Source organism: Siniperca chuatsi, linkage group LG9, assembly GCF_020085105.1.
Source record: "Siniperca chuatsi isolate FFG_IHB_CAS linkage group LG9, ASM2008510v1, whole genome shotgun sequence".
Lineage (NCBI taxonomy): Eukaryota > Metazoa > Chordata > Actinopteri > Centrarchiformes > Sinipercidae > Siniperca > Siniperca chuatsi.
Genome location: NC_058050.1, coordinates 3,424,568 through 3,445,421, shown reverse-complemented (window position 1 = coordinate 3,445,421; position 20,854 = coordinate 3,424,568).

Below are 20,854 nucleotides of genomic sequence, written 5' to 3'. Positions count from 1 at the left end.
TTATTCTTGAGCTCAGGACAAAAAGTGTTGAAAAATAATCTTAACGTAAAGGTCTGCTCACTAGCTTTATCTGGGGCTTTCAACTACATATGCATGGATTTCATCAGCAAAAAGCTCACGTGACCTACGTGTGACACTTTGGTAAACACCAGAATCATGAGATATGATTAAAAGGTAGTATAGTGGCCTTTGAGTTAAGATTATTTTGCCACATTATCTTTAATAGAGTTTCTATCATAATTTTTTCTATGAGGCTGAAAAATAATGTAGGTGTCCGTTTGTACTTTAACATCAACAACTATATATTCCATGAGTCTTAGCCACGAGAACCGCTGTCAGAGCTCCATTTGAGCTGTAGGTGTTGAATGCTGATAAAATCATGTAGTTTGTCTTTGCCAGGTGTTCAGATTGTGCTATCTTGTACATTTAATATCTTGATGTGTTCTTTTTTCTTGTACAGTACAGGGCGTCATTCATTTTTGAATATGGACAGAAAACTCCAGGAAGCTATTGAGAAAGAGTAATGAAAGAATTAATTATGAGTTGCATTACTGACTCCATATTAAAACTAATCTTTTTAGCGTTTAACAGTTTATCTGTAAGAGCGGCTGGTTGTAACAAATAGTAATATATCATATTCGATCCGATTTAGTTCATCATATGTTTTGCAAAAAACTTGCAAACTATGAAGCTGAGCTAAAAGTGCCATATTTTATAGTGAAATTAAGCAGAATAAAAATATATGGTCTCACAAAATGGAAACAATGAAGGAAGTTTAGAAAATCTGCTTAGTTGCATTTGTGTGTTTGTGCATTTGTTTATTTGTGTTTAATTACACAGTATGTGAACCTACATCTGTGTTGATGTATTCTCAGTGGTCTCTCTCCGTGGTCACTGTGAAACAACCTCTTCAGTCTTGAGATGGTTGGGATGGTCTTCAGTTGCTATGATATTAGTGACAACACTATCAATAACAGAAATATTCTTAAAATGTGACACCAGACGTGGTGTGATTCCATAGGACTGCTTCTTTTATGTATCAGTTTCTCTATTTGTGTGCATGTGTTTTGATGAGTGAGTGTTAGTCAGTGTGTGTATTTGTGTATGAGACAGCTCACCAGCCATTTAAAGAGAAATCACACCACTGCTAACAATCCAGCGTATTCCTAGCCTTGCTTTCTGTGGAGTCTGACCGCACACGAGTCAGCCTGCATATCAGCAAGTTGAAAACATTCAAAAACAATACTCGTGGATCAAAAAGAAATGGGGAGTAAATACACAAGAAATACCCTAATACCTCTTCAAACCACAGTTTCATCACAGCGTAATCCTCAAGACTATTGTTAGCTTGGCCTATCTTAAGCTAGCGTGCCTGCGGCTGTAGGATTAGCCGTCCTGCAGGCCGAGGCAGCTGAGCTGGAGGCTGGGGCTGTGGTTGGTGCATGGTGATGTGACTCAGGCTGGGGTTAAAGGGCGGGCGGTGTGGTCATGAGTGTCCCAGGGTGTGGAGAAAGGGAGACCGAGGGGATTTGCCGAACTCACCTGTGCTCTGATTGGGACACCAGTGAGTCATTTCTGAAGAATGGAGGGGCAAAAATAAATATACTTCCAAGTGATATTAGGTAACTGTTACACTGTGTTTGTCTGTGAGTCAGTCATGGCCTCTGTATGGCTCAATGTGGAGTCATTATTGACATATTACAGCACTTAAATCCATGGAGCTGTTTACCCATCAGCCTTTCAGATGGCTCTCTACATTTTGAACATATTGTTCTCAAGCACTTCTGGGTGTGGATGAACGCAACGCTGAGACTTTCTGGTTATATAACAGTCTCCTGTAGGCCACCATGAGTTTTAGTAGCAGCAACAGTAGCTATTTTTTCATCAGAGCTGTATTATAGCAAAGTTAGACTAAAAAAGAGTTATTGTTATTCCTCAATAAAATGTGTATAAAATATATGACATATACTCTATATATATATATATGAGTAAAGTAGTATAACTGCACACCTTATTGAGGTAAACTTGGGACTTGTTAAGAGTCTGTATTGTTAATACTATATCTATAGTGTATGCAGTATATAGGGGCTTTGGTTCCAAAGCGAAAGCTCAATCACCCTTCGATTTTAAACTGGGCTCTGGAGCACCTACAGCAATTCATTGATGTTCTCTGGCACTTGGGGTTCTCGGGGGTTCATAAAGAAAATGGGAACCAGTGCAAAGAAGATCAAATGAAGGCAACTAGAGAAGGCAACAAAGCATCTCACTGCACATTGTACTGCTATGATTATGTTTGTGAGAAAATAAAAATTGGATTTAAAGATAAAGAGGCATGTCTGAACTTGGTTTCGGAAGCAATGGTGCCATTCAATTGCTTTAAACAACATGAGGCGATATTTACTGGCAGCATGAATGCAAAAAAAAAAGCCAATAGAAAGACACAATGAATTTGCTCAGCTGTTGGTTACATGAACTGAAGTGAAGACGCGTCCATCCACTTGACTTGAAAACATTTGAACTTGTGAAATGAGGGTCTGGAGGGAAAAAAAAGTAAAACTGGTGTATGGAAATCATTCTTTCTAAGTTGAGCTGAACACAGTTGCTGCTTGTTGTCACAGCAAACATTCGTAACTTGGCGGGTTTGTCCATTGGCTGTTTGAGGCCAAAAGACATTACTTGCAAAATCATTCCAGAGATCATTTTGACGAGATGTACAACACTGATCCTTTCCAAAAAGATGCTCGTCTTTCACATCACACCATTCATGTAACCTGTTTGGCAGCCAAATGATAAGATTTACTTGATATTGTGACATATTTTTCTGCTTTGTATGCATGTCATCACACTTTTGTAGCACATGTCATGCCATGATAAATCATTACTGCCCAAGTCATTACAGTAGTGGTAACAATGTATGACCTGGCAATAATGACTCAAACCTATCTGATCTGAAAGCCATTGATCAACAGCGACAACACTACAACAACCACAGGTTAGTGAATGGGAGCGAAAACACTCAGCTCTCTGTGCCACATGTTTTCACTGATGACAAAATGTGGGTCAGGATTTGTGTCTTTCCATAACAGAAACAGTGTGCACTGTGGAAATGAACCCAACGATCATTTCCCAACATTGTGAACTTGAGCCTCAAGTCCACTTTAAAATGAAAAGTGTGAGAAATGTGCGGTGGATGTGGCGATGTGGCGACACAATGCGTCCATTCTTTGCTTCGCTGAAGTGCAACATCCTTCCTTTTGTTTTTCCACCACAGCCTGTATTTATGAATGAAGGACTGAGCTGAATGAAACACCTGCAGCAGCAGCAGCAGGAGTAGCAGGGATGGGAATGAATGAATGTGTGGGAGCACACACATGCACAGACACAGGTGTTTGAGCATACAAACACACACACAGGAACTTGGAAAATCAACCTGACTCTCGCACACACTTGAACTACTGTTCAGTAACACTACGTCCACTCGTACTACTATAAATACAGTTATTATTACTATTAATATTATGAGTACTGGTGTTGCTGTTACTTCCACTACTGCTGTAAGTGTTTCAGACCAGGATTTTACCTTGGTTTTTCATTATTTATTGATGAATAGTCGTTTTTATTTCTGTTATGCTATTTTTCTGATATTTGTTTTAGAAAGCAATGAATTCTCCACACACTGTCAGCACTAACTCCACAGACTGGTCATAGACATTTGTGAGGCATTGAACTCACAACGTCTTTATACTGGAGGCACAACCATTCAGAAAGGAGTCAAATCACTGGGAAAATTACACCATCTATAATTTATATGAAAACATGAAATGAGACAAATAATGTATCTCAAGAGCCACAGAATACAATAGAGGAATGGAAACAGAAACTACTGGAGGGACAATGCAAAATAAGTGATTTTTATTACCAAGAGAATGTCAAATAGGGGAGAGGAGGGGGGAGATCAGACAACAACCAGTCCAAGGGAAGTCACTGTTTTCTTTTGTATGATTTAATTTCCCTACGCACTGGTACCAGGTGTGTATTAGACAACAAGTAATTTGACGACTGGTATTTCTTTTACCTATTTTATTCTTTTCCAGTTTAACGTCTTTTGTTTACCTATACATTTTTCAATTTTCTTATATTATTTTTTACTTTAACTGCCTTTTGCAAAGCACTTTTTAACTGTTTTATGAAAAGTGCTCTACAAATAAATATGGTCAGTTTAACATTGTTTAGAGTGGGTTTTATTAAGATTTTGTTCTACATTACATTTAGATTACTGTAAAATAGTTAGTAGTTAGTTGCAGTAGTTTTTGAAAGGTCAGGTTGAGTGTATGAGGCCTGAAAATATTCCTTTGTTTCTATATCAGTAGAGGTACTGCAGGTTCGCCCATGCCATTCATTCTTGTGCACCTGTAGTAAATTACGCAGGTAAATACTGTCTGTCAAATTATGTCTACATTGTCCTGTAAAGGATCATACAAATGGTGTATTATGGGTAAAGATTTTCCAGTGTATACCACATGTTTTTTTTTCTCTTTAGAAAAAGCAGTAAAGCACTAATGTCAGCGTTCTATCAGAGCGGACAGTCACGCTGAGCCAGACAGCAGCCTGCTACACAACACAAGAGCCACAGACTCCAAACAACAACCCACGTTAGCTATCCTGCTAAAGCCTCCTTCATATCTAACTTACAAACATGAACACACGTCTCGTCCTGCACCTTAGCTTGTTGAACGAGCCACCATACAAACATTCACTGGAGAAAAGTGCACTGCTAACATCAGTTTGCAGGCCAGATAGCTAATTAGCTGCTCGGCTGCAGCACGTTAAGCAGCATGTAAACGAACCTGCAAATGTCACTTTGGTTCAGTTATTACAATTCGTTATTAATCTTTTGATAATTGACTAATTAACTAATTGATAAATCCACTAATCGTTTTAGCTCAAATTTCGTATACTGTTGGGTAGTTCAGTTTTTTACATATTTTAAAAGTTCTTCATATTTTTGAATATAAAATCTTTTGTAAATTTTGTAAAGTCACTAGTAGCTATAGCTGCCAGATAAATGTAGTGGAGTAAAAAGTACAACGTACCACTACTCTGAAATATAGTGGAACAGAAGTATAAAGTGTCATGAAATGGAAATACTTAAGTAAAATACAGATACCTTAGTACAGTGAGTAAATGTACTCCACTGCTAACTGTGGTTCTTTCCAGGAAACGTCCAAGGAAACTATTACTGTAGGAAATTACAAAACCCATAACATAAAAGTGTATCCTTTCCACAACATGATTGATGATTCTACTTGTTGTTTGCCAATCAGGTTTGATTATCAGCTGTCTTTCAGTAGCTGACTCTCTGATATCATCTTAGCGAGAGAAGAATGTACAGTAGGGTGGTGTCAAAGTGCAGGATGATGCGTAAAGGCGCCCAAGGGTAAATAAAGCGTAAGCAGTAAACTGCAGCTGGTATCAGTAGTGTGCACGCACGGTGAAAGCCACAGAGCCAAGCATATTCTCTTACATTCGGCAGGGATTTGAACCAGCAACCGCTGCTGTTTACATTCCTCAGTCTGTGTCTGTCGCTCACAGGTGCTGAGTCACCCACACATGGGAATGCCCTCGACCCGTGTGTGTGTGTGTCTGTGTGTGTGTGTCTGTGTGTATCCTTCAGCATACAGTAATTAGGAAATAATTTCCCCATGTGTGGGTGCAGCTATGTGTGTACTGCACATCCCTCTGTGTGTGTGTGTGTGTGTGAGTCATTAACAGCCAGACATGCATCGGGTGAGTCACTCAGTCTGACAGCTGATATCGAAAGCCACAGGTTACTGGCATCAACAGAGCTTTCCCTGCTAGCCACACCTGGAAACGCAGAAATGTAAGCAAGCCACCAGCAGGAGGACTGGAAGTCAATAAAACACACTGTCTGCTGTTTAGTGCTGGGCAGGTACTGCATCTTGTGTTTTTTCAGAGCTGAAAACAGCTGCCTGCTGTGGCTGGAACAAGGTTGATGAGAGTGCTGAGATGAAACCTCTGGTCCAGACTGAAATATCCCAACAACTATTGGAAGGATTGCCATGAAATTTGGCACAGATATCCACGGTACCCAGAGGATGAAGCCTAATAACTTTACATCCAGTGCCATCATCAGTTCAAAATTTAATTCATCAATTCTGATCGCCCTCAGCTGTACTTTGTGTCTACTTAGCAAATGTTAGCATGTTAACATGTTAAACTAAGATGGTGAACATGTTAAATATTATACCTAAACATCAGCATGCTAGCATTGTCGTTGTGGGCATGTTAGCATAATGATGTTAGCATTTAGCTCAAAGCACCACTGTGTCTATGTACAGCCTCACAGAACCACTAGCATGACTGTAGACGCTTTGTCTTGTTTTAATGATATAACTTATTATGCAGCTTTTGAAAACAACCATTCATGTCAGTAAAAGCTGTTGAAATAAATGAGAAAGAAAGAGAGAGAGTGATGATGGGAGCTGAGTAAGATGAATGTACATATTTGTGTCTGTGAGATCTTCCTTCTCTTCTGCAATCAGTCTTCCAATATTTCTCTACACCTCCTCTTCCTCTATCACTCCATCTTTTTCCTTTTCATTTTCCTCTCTCCCCTCACCCCTCTGTCACATTTTCACCATTCCTCTTTCTTATTTATTCCTTTCTCCGTTCCCTCCTCCATCCTCCTCTCACCTTTTTCCTCCATCGTCCTCCTCTTCTTTACTCTTAGTCAATTTTCTCTCCTTTTCTCCTCCTTTCTCTCCATTTCTTCAACCCTCTTTCATTTTCTATTTGTCTCATTTTTCCACCCCTCTCTCCCTCACCCACCCTTCTGTGTCTAATCAGACACTGATAAAGAGAGACAGATAGAGAGAGTGGATTTTCATCTAATCTGGCAGCCCTGATTTTGCCATGACCCTGGGGCCAAAAGTGCTGAGTGATTTAAAGGTTGCCAGTCATGAGCAGGATTGGGCTGAAATCCCTCCTTTTCACACAACTCATCTCCCACCAAGGACACACGCTCACGCAACACAGCAGAGACAGACATAACTCACCGCTGTTACACAGTTCAATCTGACACAAACACACACACACACACAGTCATACTGTACACCCATATCGAATTAATACACAATCACACATTGTGATAGACACAAATATTTCAAGCAAACTACAGGTAATTTTGCTCAATATTTAATTTGTTTTTGTTAGTTTTTTGCTGAAAATAAGTTTTAGAATTCAACATCTTTTTTAGAAAATATGACACGAACCAGAAGTTCATTAAGAATCAGAAATGAATGAAATCCAAGCAATAGAACAGAACGGAATAGAACGGGTAGATGATGTTATCAGCCAACAAGGTCAGACCACTTACATAACATATTGTATGAGGTCACATGACACACCGATGCACTGTTTGTCTTGACACACACTGCTTCCTGTAATTTACAGGTAGAGTAGGACAGTCCCTTGTTGTGGGTGGATACACTCTCACACACACACACACACACACACACACACAGGTTGACAGGTTACAAGGAGTGCTGGTCTGATTATTATTGTGGTTGTATGAAGGTTTATTTTTACCTATTTATTTTTACAGACTGATCTGATATGAAAAGAATCTCTTCAAAAACTAATCTAACAATCTTTGTGCATTAGAGATGATAACTCATAACTTAGTACAGTACACTAGGCTAAATGAGGCTAATGCGACGAAAGCAGCTTTGGGTGTTCTGTATTTTGAACAGTGTGATCTTCCTGGCTCCAGTGATTTTAACAAATATGATCATTCAGGCAGCGCACCAAGATGTTAGCTGTTAACGGATCCCTGATCAGTTCAACCACTGATTTATCTGTATGGGTGCGAGAGTGGCATGAATGACAGCCCATTAAGATCAGAAAAACTTTTGTCTCGCTCGTAGTCCATCCATGTGAGTCATTCATGTGTTTGTGTTAGTTTATGCATGCATGCATTGTCAGCTACCTAGCTAAAGTGTTGTTGTTGTAACCGAACTGCTAAAGTGCAAACATTATTCTTCTCCTGGTGTTTTTTTAGCCATTACCAAACAGCTTCAGGTGCATTACCATAACCCTCTGGACTGGAGTAGGGACGACCCTGATTTGTATACAAGGAAAACTAAGACCGAGTGCAATCAGATTTGTGATAGCTAAAATCTGAGATGCATATGTGTGGCTAAGTGTAAACGAAAGTGTATTAAATCTCATCTGGATTTGATTTGAGTACAAGACACTTCAAATGACAAGTGCAAATGAAGCATAAGTGTTTTGGAGCCAAGTCAAACCTCAAATCTTTATAAGCAAATTGCAAGTCAAGTCTCTCATGTGTCTGAATGCAGACCGCATTTGAACATTTTCCCCTGAAAGCAGTATTTTGTTTTTCAAAAGTGTATTTCTTCTTCACGTAGCTGAGCACAGGTCCTTTCAATGTATAAACTTAATCATTTCATCAGGTCAAAACCTGATAATTACATGTTTGGCTTTCAAGTCAAATGAGGGAGTGCGCTTTTACTGTATATCTGGAACTTCTGGAAAATACGTGTGTTTTATTTTCACCCGCACAGCCATGCATCACCACTGGTGTGTGGGTTTACACAGAAAAAAGGTGTGGCTGTTTTGATGCACACAGCCGTTTTTTGGTCTTTAACCTTTTTGAAAGAGATGACTAAATCTTTGGAGCTGATGAAATAATCATTCGTGTTATTGGTAATTATTAGAGACACTTCTGTCTCTCACTGTGTCTGATCTTTGATTTTCTTTTTCTTTTCAATGAAACCAAATGAACATTAAAGTGCTGATGAATAAAAAGAGAGAAAGTCAGGTGAGGGCAAACTGTAATGCAGATGTATTTAAAATAAATTATACTGTATCACTGAAACCAGTACTTTGTCTGTTGTGTAGGTACAGTTATAGCAGATATGTGTTGTGTGTCCCGAGGGCCCCGCCTGTCATCTCATTGTTATTGGGTTTGATTTCTGGGAACAACCTGTGGCTGACTGTTTAAATAAGTGTGTGTGTGTGTGTGTGTGTGTGTGTGTGTGTGTGTGTGTGTGTGTGTGTGTGTGTGTGAGAGAGAGAGAGAGAGAGAGAGAGAGAGAGAGAGTAGGTGTGTAAGTGTTAAATGTTTGAATGGTTTGAAGCATTTATGTCTGGGTCAGCTAAGTGCTTATGTACAATTTCTGTGTCTGCACTTTATGTGCATCTGTATGTGTGGGCGTGTGTGAGTTTCTGTGTGTGACTACAGCACGCAACAACTTGCCTGGGTGTCTGTGTGTGATAGACCTGCACTCTGATTGGCCGAAGGAACGTCAACATGTTTACAAAATAAAAGGCAGTCAGCCAACCATTTCCTACAGCGCTGTCTGCTCTGCTTGTATGTGTGTGTGCATCTGTGTGTGCATGTGTGCGCGTGTGTGTGTGTGTGGGTGTGTGTGTGTGTGTGTGTGTGTGAGTGAAAACACCTGACAGACACAAACATCCCGTGTAAGGTCAGAGCGATTTGTCTCATGACACTGTTGGGATTTCACATTTGAAGCAAAACCTCAACATGTGACTCACTTGGGGAAAAAATGTATACTGCTTTACTTTTTTCTTTTTATGTTATGTGTCTGCTTTGACTGTGAACTAATCATTTTTTTCACTCAAAAATTGAATTGATTTGGTGTACTTTCCAACTTCCCTGCCCTGTCTGGTGCCCTCAGGACCAAGCCCATTCATTCTGAAACTTAAACCCTTAAATACAGGTTATGAATACATACCATTATTTCTTAAAAAAAAGGCTTAGTAATTTCTTGGGCACTGTAATTTTTAACACACACTACTCAAACTGGAGTAAATATTGCATCTGTTTCCAGCTGCGGATTAATACACATTTGGTGCTCTAGTGCAGTGATTCCCAACACGGAATGTGTGCACCTTGTGAGGTACAGGGTTACATGGACATGCCTCCCACCAGCATGAGTCAGCTGAAACACCTTAACACCATGTGCTGCATTTGAAAGTGCATGAAAACTACTTAGCAAGCGAGCAGAGAAGTTGAAATAAACAATAAATGGTTGAAACATCCAGCTTCTGCCCCTCCCAAGTAGCAAACTTGACCAAACAAAGTCAAAAAACAAAAAATTGAAAAAAAGAGATAAAGCCGAAACATGAACAATTCCAGGATCACGATGTCTTTATAGCGTAATTAGTAATGTTAATGAACACATTGCGAACACATTTTGGGTGGCGTCAGTGAAGGGGTACAGGGCTGTGGGGGTGGGTCAGACATAAAAGGTTGGGAGCCACTGCTATAGTTAGTGTTTACATTCATGGTAATGAAGGAACATGTCACCAAGTGCAACAGTGTGGCTCATCGATGCGTTTTTAATAGTTTTTGGGCAACGATGGAGCTCTATGGCACAGAGGAAGAAGACATATCAGGCTTTGGATACAAACACAAACACAATCAGTTCATTGTTGGTTTTGGTCTTTTCATAGTATTTGTTGACAATGAGAAAAATATAGAATATCACCATATAAAAAAATACATTTCAACTTGCCTTTTCTTAAATTATTTTATATTCTGTCTTTCTGTACTTTTGTTGCATTCTTACATTCAGTTTAATTTGTTAATAATTTTATTTACATCTTATCCATTAATTTTCATTGTTTATACGTAAAGCACTTTGTAAATTGTTTTTGAATAGTGATACATGAATAATGTTATGATTATTCATCTGATTACCAATGCTGGATGCAGATTGTAATCATATTGGTGGGAAATAGAGCTAGGGATGACATGTGACAGAGGTCACGAGTTAAATTTGAACTTGTGATTTTGTGGTGAAACCCTGTGAGAGCCCACTGATGACTGCTGTCAGTTGAGTAATTGAAAACAACTGGCTGCTCCATCTGCTTTATTTCCTCACTGGGATCATTCATGTAACATCACTTTACAGCTGTCTTCTGCAGGACATGTTGCTTGTTACCACATTGTAAGATTTTTTAAAATGATTTGTGAATCTGAATCAGAGTCGCCCTCACTTTCTGCAGGTTCATCAGGTCCCTCTCATGTGACCTGGTGGACTGCCATGCTGACACATTTCAGGACACAGTAGATGCAGGATGAACTGTAATGGGATCGCTCCTACACAGCAGAGCAGGCAAGACTTTACTGTATGACAGCAGACATAAACACAAACACAGTGAATATTCACAGACCGACTATTGTTCCTGTGGAGCAGCAGCAACAATAACTGCAGTCATCGCATGTGTAAGCTAAGCTTAGATTATGTCACATGTTGTCATTACGTTACAGCAAAATTGAGAGCTTAAAATGCCTGTTTTTAATGAATATTTAATGAATATTTATAGACAGATTTATAATATACAATATATTATAAATCTGTCTAAAAATGTGGACAAGTGTGGACGTGGAAATCCTCGTTTGATGGAAACTTGTACTTGTTTGAAGCATAACTTTCTTGCTGTTTCTCACTATTTGTGTTTGCGAAGGGGAGGATTACACACACACACACACACACAGATGTGAACACAGGTAAGCTGAGCGCTGTTCGGGGAGTCATGGTATAGCAGTACACAACACCCACACAGTGACTTCTGACCCCATCCAGGGGAACTGGACACCTTGCTGTGTTTAAGGTGACACATAGACAAGTGTAAACACACTCCCACACACAAGATGCAACTGTTTCTCATAGCTGGAGGGCATTCAATTGAAAAGCATTTTGTCACCAAGTTTTATTTAAGTATCTGCATGATGACTGTGTGTGTGTGTGTGTGTGTGTGTGTGTGTGTGTGTGTGTGTGTGTGTGTGTGTTTCCAGTGGTGTGTGAGTGCAGAGGAAGCCGATCAGTCAGTAGAGTTGAAGGTAAACAGTATTTAGTGTTTCCGAGCCCTGTAGTCATAACACTTTGATGTGAGGATGGAAATGTGTGTGTGTGAGAAAATGAGTAGGGGACTGTGAGTGTGTGTGTGTGTGTGTGTGTGTGTGTGTGTGTGTGTGTGTGTGTGTGTGTGCATATATTAGAGTGTGTGTTTGTGTCCCCAGAGGACAACACCACCAATTTGGCCTCCAGGTGTGCCCACTGATTTTGGGACAGACGCCAACTTCAAACGGGCCTCTGTCCTCTTCCTCGTCCTCTGACGGATGAAAGGAAGAACCAGGAGGGGGGGGGGCACACAAGAAGAAAGAAAGCAAGGGAGTAGGAGGATAGAAGAAGGGACGGGTGGATGGAAATAATGCAATAATAAGTGAATGAAGAAGTAAGTACAAAAAAAGAAAGAAAGAAGGAAGTAAAACGAAGAAACACAAGTACAGAAAGATCAATTTTACATGTGACATAATCTCAAATCAAGGTCCACTTAACTAGCTTTTTATGAGCTTTCAACCACATCTCATGGTTTTCATTAGTGAATGGAACTGGCAATGTGTGGCAAGTCGGTCACGTGATAACAGGCGGAGGTCCTTTATAGTGGGAAGATCTTAACCCCACTCTCTTTGGTGTCGTGTTATGAATGGCCTCCTCCATCTTTCTCTGGCCGGCATGGGTCTGTCTTACAAATCTCATTCATGGTGGACACACCTTTATTCACCTGTTTGCATATTACTCTTCAGAGCTGTCAATGAAAAGAACGGTAAAGATGTATATGGATATTTCTGTCACATCAGCGAGGCTCAACAGTAATGCCAGAGCAGTTGTCATTACGCATGGCTGTGGCTATTTACAGTGCCTGTATCATTAATTTATCACATGTACATGTTAACCATAATCGGCAGTGATATCTCAATCATTATTATTAAATGTAAAGATAATCAATGATTTTGTTCATAGCATTCATATGGAAACAGACTTTACAAGGTGGTGAGTCACTAGAGCATGAAATGAAAAGATCATAAAAACAGGATAATAAAATGTCTCCAATGTAAATTTAAAAAATATGAAACTGATCACACAAAAGTGAAATTGGCAAAAAAGCTATTATTGGATTCTGTCTCTGACTGTTTTTCCATTTTTACGTCTCCACCTTCATCATCAGCGTTTATCACATGGAAAGCTCAGAAAGAGCGAGTAAGTGGACGTTGAGACGAGATTACTTAGTAACACGAACTTATCCAAATGTCAAGAAAGACTTCATATACTGGGAATGTGCAGATTTTTATTACATTTCATCTTCATTGATTCAGATGCACTTTGGGCACATCACTAGCCCTTTTTAAACAGAGATCCCACAATACTACCGTAAATAATAAATAATAATAATAAAACTTTATTTATAGAGCACTTATCAAAACAAAGTACAAAGTGCTTCACAGAGAGAGAAATAAATTGCCACAGTGAATTATAAAATACTATAAAACAATCAATAAAATAAGGTAACCTCTGCACCAGTTGCGTTCACCGTCACTCTGCCGCTCTCTCTCGCTCAACCACACACTCCCTACGCACACGCGTGTCCCATCCTGCCGGCTCACCGCTACATAGACGGCCTTTCGGCTCTGTTACTACCTCTGCTGCCGGAACAACAATGCCCCCCCATGCCATGTTTGTACGTTAATACAGAGCGGCGAGGCGGAATAACGGCGCAACAATCCCACCTTGAACAGGCTGTGGAAAAGGGGCTACTGACAACTACAAGGGGTGGACAAAATAAAAAATCTATCCATTTTATTAGTTCGTAATGTTCAGTCTTTGCTGAGACTTGAGATTTTTGAGGTCGTAGTGTTGCATTGTTAAGTAAAATATCTGTCTGTCAGTCAGTGTTGATTAAAGTCTACTTCCAGCCAGTCATGTTCTTTCTTATTAATGGAATTCTTCTGCGTTTCACATTTGTCCTAATCATTAAACTGAATGCTCTCCTTTTGGACCTCTGGCCTATAACTTGTCTTACAGAAGAACAGTGATTGTCAGATGTCACCTTGTTTGAACATTTAAAATCCCAATCTATGTAGCGTTACAGCAAAGTCCACTCTAAAGTCTTTTGGCCGGAGTTACAACACACAATTTAAAATTAACTCAAGTTTAAGAACATCAGATGTGGACACACAGTTTAAAAAGACAGGCCAGACAGAAACACACCCCCGCACAATCCTGAGTGATGTTGAAGTGAACACTGCTCTGTGTTTGGGTGTGGAAGGTGCATTAAGGCTGGGTTAATCCCCTGGGTAGCACAAACTACGCTGTGGGTTTTCCTCAGAAGTTCAGCTCAGGTAGATTCCCCCTTCGAAATCCTGACTGTTGCTATAAGATACAAAACAGCATCCATCCGAGAACACAAACAAACCTCTGAGCAACTCATGCATCACTGCTTATCTTCATCCAAGAGTTTTATAAGAATGCCTTTGTGTCTTGCACCATCACAAAAACTTATACAACACTGACTGAAAAGTGTGTGTTCCCATTTCAGTTACAGATTTGACAATGACATGATTTAAAAGATAAGGCTGGCGATATTCTATGTAAAGGATAATGTACAGTGAGCCGGTCATTATTCAGGGTCATCCCTTCAGGGTAATTCTGTCCTGTATCACCCTGTCTGGGTACATTTTGCAATAATGACCGGCTCGCTGTACATTATCCCACTTATTACACGGATACTACAGAAATCAATAATTTGACACCAAATATGGATTTAGTTGATTTTAAAATTATTTTTAAAAGTTTTTTTGTGCCACACTTCTTTCTGCAGATTGATATGATTGGACTCGAGAGTCTATGAGCAGAACTGCGTCCATAGCAACGGTCTGTTATTCACAGCAGTGGTCTGCTCTTCAGAAATAACAGACTGTAGAATGCCATAACTGACCAATCAGAATCGAGTATTCAACAAAGCCGTGTAATACATTTTTGTTATTGTCACCAAATCCCATGAAAAGACCAACTCCGTCTCTCAATACTTTACCCTGTCTGTGGCTCTCAGCTCCAGGCCCGTTTGTTCCTACTGAAGATGTAAATCCTAAAAAATGGCTCACAATTCTACAGCTTAATTCCTAGAACAGCTGGGCACTGTAGTTTTTAGCAAACGTTACTCAAGTGCATTTGTTGGGGAATATTATCAGCGGCTGATTAATCCACATGTGCTAGTGAGTGTTTGGGGCAGCAGGACGGTGTGTGTGGGATTGAGTCAAAATAAACTACAGTGTGTGTGTTCATGGTAGTGGAGGAACATGTCACCCAGTGCAACAGTGTGGATCATTGGTGTGTTTTTAATAGTTTTTTTGACAACAATGGAGCTCTATCTATCTATATATCAGTCTTTGGATACACCTACAATACCCTAGTAGGATCAATTCATTGTTGGTTGGATTTTTTTGATAATATGAAAAATAGAATATCACCAGCCATATCTTTCATGTAAATGTAACATTGTAATAGCATATCTTTTAAACATAAATTGCAGATTGAATAAAGGTTGCAGCAAAGACAAACAGGTGAAAATGTTTGAGGAACATTAAATATATAACAATGCTGTGCATTGTGAGTTTGAAACCCCTCACTCTACACACCAGCAGAGTATCCCAAAGTATAAAAAGTATAACGTATGTGCAGACAACTGCAGTGAAAACCTGTTAATTGTCATTGATTTTCCATTAGATTTTTTACAAACATCAGCCGTTTTGAGTTGCATTGGTGCTGGCAGCCAGGAATCATAACAATTCTTCTTTACTGTATTTGAACGTCCTCTAGTGCATAGTGGTGTTGCATGTAGCCAATCAGAGCCCAACCTGACACAAAAAACGACATGCTTGAATCTTGACTAAACACTTTAACTATGTTCAAAGGTTTGAAACTCAAGTCAGAGTCAAGCTAAAGTTCTTAAGGCTGAGTATTGGTCAGATCTCTTGAAGCTGAAACGTATTCTGATCCACAGTATTTTCTGTTCTCCGGTGGATGCAGACATTGCTTTCTCTGCATCTTCTAACATGAGCATCAGTGTACTACTATCAAAATAGAAACACGGTAAGATGAATGATACACTCAATAGACCCAGAAAACAATTAAGAGTATCTGTAGTTGAAAAATTGATTTCTTCATTAGGTTTAAGTTTAAATTTTTCACCTGCTATGGTCGTAGTAACGACACCCATCACCTGAGTATCGTTTTAGCAATGGAGCGAGGCTGCAGTCTTATTGGGAAACATTACGAAAGAAATCGCATTTTTCTGTGACCTCAGCACCGCAGCCGACTGTCTGGCTCGCTGCCTCTCCTTTCCCTATCAAAACCACTGTCTGTTACCCAACCTGAGCAACAATGAGGACTAATCACGGTTAATGCCGCAGCGATTAGCCACGTATAGAGCCGCAGGATGAGTCACGCTCAGGCTCAGACAGACACAATCGAAAGCAAGAGGGATTTCAGCACTAATAACCTGCTCTCCAGCCTCCACACACACTTACTGACAAACACACACATACAGTAGATAGAAATGGGATGAGCAAGAATAGACAGAGTACAACACATACATTAACACACCCTGAGTAGGTGTGTGTTGCTGTTACAAACACAAGAGAGAAAAACAGATACAGACAGACTGAAAGACAAAGACAGGCTGATGCACACACAGACACACACTTACACAAACATATCACACACTGTGGAGGTAGCAGTCCTTCCAGAAATTTGCTATCATGCAAAAATGTTAAATTAATCAAAATTACAACAATGGTCAACTTAAATCAGAAGAATTGGCACACCTTTATCAGGTGGTTACTAACTTTCATCACCCTTCTAATTTGTAAAAAACAAAACAAATATGTTAATGCCTATGGGTCTTTATGACCCCTTAAAGTTGTCTTCCTGTGTATGGTAACCAAGAATCTCCACCAGTTCACATCTCAGCAAACTGAACCATCTCTTAATGAAAATTTCAAACTACCTGGATTGAGGGACTTTGCTGTGAGTGGAAAAAAACAGCCAGCATGGATTTCCTAGAGAATTGGATATGGCGCTCCATTCATTTCAATGAAAGTTGCTTGCCTTGGACCTAGTAACATCTCTGCAACATTTCCAACATGGTACAAGTCTGAACTGAATGCCATCACATTAACAAAAAGGCTGCAGCACCACAAGGCTAAATACGCAGAGATATTACATGCACGTCTTGTTCGCCTCATTAAGAGGACTGAATGTATCATTCAACTATCATCCCTTATGCACAAAACAATAAATAAATAAAATATGTTAAACCCAAAGAGAACTGATTTTAAGTTGTTAATGAGATAAAGTGAAGGAAGAAATGGTTATGGAGGCAGCAAAACATCACCCAATACACTGTCTTCATCAACCAAATAACTAAATTAAACTTTTAAAGATCATTATTCCTCTCACTGGAAGCAATTGCAAGTTCTTTAAACAATATTTGTCTCCCTGATTTAAAGAAATAACAAAACACATCTTTTAAAATTGATTTTGGGCCTTAATCACAACAGATGTCCACATGATAGTTAGACTGACATGCATTTCTCTCCTTTTCTATGACACACACATACACACACACACACATACTTTCTGTCCATCAGCATCAGAGGCATCCTCTTCCCTACACGTCTTTATTAATTTTGTCTGTTTGGTACCACAGCTGACGACTGAGTGGAGCATCAATTTCTCGGCCATCAAAAACACACCGAGCCCTTCGCCGCCATGTTGGCTGCCCGCCTTCTTGAACAAAAGGCCACCAAGTTGTTGTCTCATCTTGTCTTTATTTGTCTTGGACATAGACTCCTTCCTTTCATGTCCATGGCAACTTTCATTTGGTTGACTTTCTTTTTCAGTTTAAGTATAACCTTAGTAAATGTGTTTGAAAGTGTGCATAGTCATGTAAGATGACTTTCATAAACATTTTCTGTTTACATACAAAGTATTTACATGTGCATTGTGTATTTTACACCATCTATGATTTGTGATTTTTTTTTTCTAATTGGGAGAAGGCAGAATTAGGCACTTTATCACAGATTGTTGAGGAAACAGGAGAAAATGTTCTTTTCAGATCAGAGCTAGTAAGTAAAAGCATAACCAAAATTAAAGACGACCTGAAACAAACGCACCCTTAATGAAAGAGAGAGAGAGAGAGAGAGAGAGAGAGAGAGAGAGAGAGAGACGAGGTTGATGTTACCATCATAGATCATGTGCAACAATCACTTAGAGCAGAGTGAGGCCCACACAGTCAGAAAAACCACAGACAAACACATGACTGTGCACACACACACACACACACACACACACACACACACACACTCAGAAATGGAGAAACACACCCATAACCTGATTTACACACAAAAACTCACACATAACACACACACGCACATGCATCTACAAACATAAAACAAGTCTGCACACACGCACAGAACACACAGTTCAGTTCAGAGTGAAGGGCGCGCACACACACGAACACTCAGCATGATGTGTGGGTACAACTGACACTAACCGACAATTTACAAGAAATCTGAACAACCCAAAACCACAGCTGATCACTTCTACCAGATGTTTCAGTCAGCTAATGGTAAAAATACATACATATTCAGCCTATAAAAGTTAGATTTCAGGACGAGGTCCTGTTTCACTAAATATCACCTTCTAAAGTTTATAGAAAATTAGTTTTCCACACAGGGACATATTCTTCATTACTGAATTGGATGTTGTCAGAGCCCATCTAGAAACATGCATTACAAATTGACCCAGGCTATAAATGCTATAAAATGTGACAATCATCTGTTTACTGAATTAATATGGTACTATGCTGTGAATTTCTCCCTAGATGAATGTTAAATGAATATTAAAATGAAACGAACATGCCACAACTGCCGCACCTTTTTACAGAACGGGTGTGTTGTGAACAAAATGTGTCACACTAGCAAATCATCTTTTCCACTTCACATAACTAGTGTCCATCAAACATTGATTCTTGACACATCTGTCATATTTTATGACCTTGAAAGTCTGCTTATTTATCTTGAAAATGTACCCAAAGAGCAACGTGAGGTGGAGAAATATCCCACCTGCTTGACCTTCCTCTCTAAAAAGGAGACATTTTGGAGGAAAACGTGTTTACTTTTGCCTTAAAAATATATTTTGTTGCTTTTTGCTGCTTTTTTGCAGAGCTGCAGTCTCACTAGTGAGGAAGGGGTCAAATACTCCTGATGTTGCACAGGAGGAACCTACAGGAGCTGGCTACTACTTGCTTAACAACAGTTCGTCGTCCAGGGTCACATCCAGGTTCACGGCTGTCGGCTTTGGGTGCTGTCGGCCTGTGCCAACATGAAAACATGCTTGACCTTTAGGTGGTGCCTTGACACATACTTCCAGGTAACTGCCAGGTAAGCAGGGATGCGTGCTTCCTTCTGAGTGTCAGATAGGGGGAATGAAATGAATATTTGGGTGTCAGCATAGCAGCGGTAGCAGAAGCTATGCAAATGAATGACAGAACCAAGCTATATTAGGGTTAGATGTACTAGCAAAGTCAACCAGATAACCCTGTGCATGTTGAAACATGAAAAACTACAGTGTGTCGTCTGCTACAGGTGCCGCGTTAGACAATTTCCAGTAAATACAAGCAAACATTTCTCAGTTTACATCAACTGTCTACTTGTATATATTTGACTGGCCATGTGTATCACCTGACTTATGTCTCGGTTGTATGATAGCAGTGTGAGTCAGACAGTCAGACAGATGGATATGTGGAAGTAACTGACCTGGATCCATGAAGGGAATTTCCACCTCTCCTCTTCCTCCCTCACTCCTTCCTCCTCCCCCCCCCCAAAAATAAGGATTTCTGCTTTTTCTGTCAGACAGGAAAGAGTGAGAGGAAAGTTAGGAGAAGAAGGTGTTAACAGATAGAGACAAAGGCTGAGAGTTTTCTATGACTTGCTTTTGTTGCCTAAAAATACGATTTCTTTCCAGTTAGTCAATGTTGATTTTTTTCCATCTGGAAACAATCTAACAAAATGAATGCATGAAAAAAGTTTATTAAACACATTCCACCTTATTTCTGTTTTGTGACTCATTTGTAAAGTTCCCTACTTTTCCTTGAATGTCCCAGAGAAAATGACTTGCCCCTTAGTCTAAAAGCTATGATTTTCATTCTCCATCTTCACTCTGCTCTCTCCTCATCTTTCCCTCTCTTTTCTAGAACTTCCTCTCCTCTTATTAAGGATCAAGAGAGGAGAGGGTTCCAGATTTTCCTAGCCAAGATTCAAAGCAGCAACCCTACAAGCACTAAACACAAGGACAAGTAAAAACAAAAAACACGCATGTTGTGATCACACTGATTATCATTTGCACAAAAAACATTATAAATCCTGTGTTCACTGTCCATCATGATGCATCTAAACACTACTTACCTTGTGTGATTCAGCTATCGGTTCATTGTTGCCCTCCTTGACGCTTTAATATGGCATAATGCACACTTAAAGTACCCCTGCACTCAAAAATGTGTTTTTCTTATGTTTAAGTGCTCTAAAATATACTATGACTGACTACAATGACTTGTATCTGTGCAAAGTTTGTCACTCGAGAGGTGTTTTCACATTCCTCTATTGAAGGGGATCTGTACACTTCCCTAAAATCTGAGATTCAAACGTACTCTCTAGATTTGGCACGTCGCAAATTCGAATGCCAATCGCAACGCCACCGACAAAGAAACCTGAAACCTCCAGCGACTTGTCAGTACAGAGAGAGTGAGAGTTTGGACTAGCATAGTGAAAGTTTTGACAGCAAACATGGTAGAGTGTGCAGTTTTTGGATGAAAACCGGACCCCGGAGCTTCCTTCCACTATCAACTAATGATATGTAATAACAATGCGGGGCTGCCAAGT